General features: G+C 44.7%; 1 non-coding gene across 1 annotated transcript; it reads left to right on the forward strand.

The window, feature by feature from the left end:
- The first annotated feature begins 925 nt into the window (after positions 1 to 925).
- Positions 926 to 1,135, forward strand: LOC147708690 (small nucleolar RNA U3). The gene has a single exon (XR_015297110.1). It is a non-coding gene; the product is annotated as a small nucleolar RNA U3 (small nucleolar RNA).
- The last annotated feature ends 837 nt before the right edge of the window (positions 1,136 to 1,972 follow it).

Consider the following 1,972-nt stretch of genomic DNA (forward strand, 5'->3'; position numbering starts at 1 on the left):
CATACTGGGGAATGCAAAGAAAGACTCACATGTGGCTGCCTACACTCTGTTTGCTACAAGTTTCATCTTATCAAGAGAGGGCATATGTAAACTGGACAATGCAAAGCCTTTTTTACTAGAACCACCCCCTGCGTACAAAGGCATCAAGCCTTTCTTCAAGAAGCTGGAAGAGAGACAAATTCAAGCGAAGGACATCACACCCCAGATGGCCTTAAGCAAAGAACTGAAAGAAACAGACTCAGTGACAATGGTAAACAACTTATCAGAGAAGCAATCAGGGAAGGTTTGGGAGATGGTGAACCACAAAGACTTGACAAACTCCCAGAAAGACTTGGCATGGATGATGGTATCCAAATGCCTACCCGTGAAACAATTCCAACATGCAAGGAAACTGGCAAAAACAGCAAGATGCCCAACACCAGGCTGTGCAGCAGATGAATCCCTGATGCACTTCATTTGGAACTGCGGCGGAGCACAAAGCATGTGGAAGGCAATGGGACAGCTCATTAAAGAATTAACAGGACAGGCATCCCTGTCCTATGAACTGGTTCTATATGGGTTGGGCATGAATTGCAATGCAAATAAAGAAAGGACACTATGGAGAATAATAAACTGCGTGAAAGAGGCGATGTGGGAAAACAGGAACCTTTCCTTGTACAAACACCAAGCAATCAGGGAAAAAGAATGCCAAAAACTTGTTTTCACTAAAATGTTCTCTTACATGTGCATAGACACCCATAGATTTGGACAAGAGTGGGCAAAGGAAACCTGGAAAATCAGGAGTTGGTCTGGATGGGTAAAATGAGAAATCTTGATGGAAAACCACCAAAGATAGCCTAATGCGCTTCTTTGAGAATGGTTAAATGTACAGCACCCAAATATAAGGGACTGCTTAAAATGTAAACCTGACAAATAATTTTAAATAAAGTATATTTTTACAAAAAAAAAAAAAAAACTGAGGAAATGTGTTCGAAAGTGTCTGGTCTTCGCTAACCACGATGACGAGTGATAGTGTTCCCTTCTGAGGGCGAAGCTGGCGGACAGTGTTGCATATATGCAACTGCTGGCTGCTATTGATGACCGTTCCTCTCTCCCTTACAGGAGAGTTGGAGGAAGGAAACACAAACTGAGTGGATAGATCCTTACTTAGTATAAGAAAGATGATTACATTAATTGTTTCCCCTTCTACTGCTGTTGCCAGTGTATAATAGCGGAGGTGGTTCGTATATGCATGTGGGTTGCAAACGTTCGAGTCTCCTCTTTAATTTGGTACATATGACTTTGAAAAACACTAACCGCACTCTTCAAATGGACCTTGGACAGATTATCAAACCCTCCACGCAATGCAGCTGCACAATTTGCCGCGCTGCCATGCCTGAAAGGGGAAAGCGTACAATGTTGACGCCGTCCCAGGTTTATTACTCTCCGTAAATCTAGGAATGCGTAAAAAAGCATGGGTGGGTGGATGGATGGAAACACCCACTCTCCACCCATTTAACACATTCTCGGCGCAGAGTAACGCAAACCAGCGAGTTGCTGCTGCCCTGCGGGTTTCCTTTGCGTGAAGTGCTCATTACCCTGCAGAGACCCTGTTGAGTGCTAAGAGCGCGACTGGCACCTCGTTGCTGCCACATTTGTTTGTGTTCAGAAAAGAACAGGCCACTGACAGTGCCCCAACCGTAGGAGCCTTTAAGAGCCACCAGTTTATATTGTTCTTTTCTCTACTTGTCTCTTCACTTCAGTTGCCCGTTTCAAGTCATGTGCCTGTTGAACCCCAGTCCTTGTTGCACCTGGTGGTAGCTGGTACCTGGGTGTATTTTATGTACAAGTATCTAGTGGTATAGATCAGACTTCTAAGCGCTGTGGAGAATCTGATCCGGGCATTTGCAGATATTTAGCCAAGGTCTCAGCGCAGTGACGTCAGATGAGGGTTTTGCTGTCATGCTTTGCATTCAAACCCCATGCATGGGCG

This window comes from Lissotriton vulgaris, chromosome 6 (genome assembly GCF_964263255.1).
Source record: "Lissotriton vulgaris chromosome 6, aLisVul1.2, whole genome shotgun sequence".
Classification (NCBI taxonomy): domain Eukaryota; kingdom Metazoa; phylum Chordata; class Amphibia; order Caudata; family Salamandridae; genus Lissotriton; species Lissotriton vulgaris.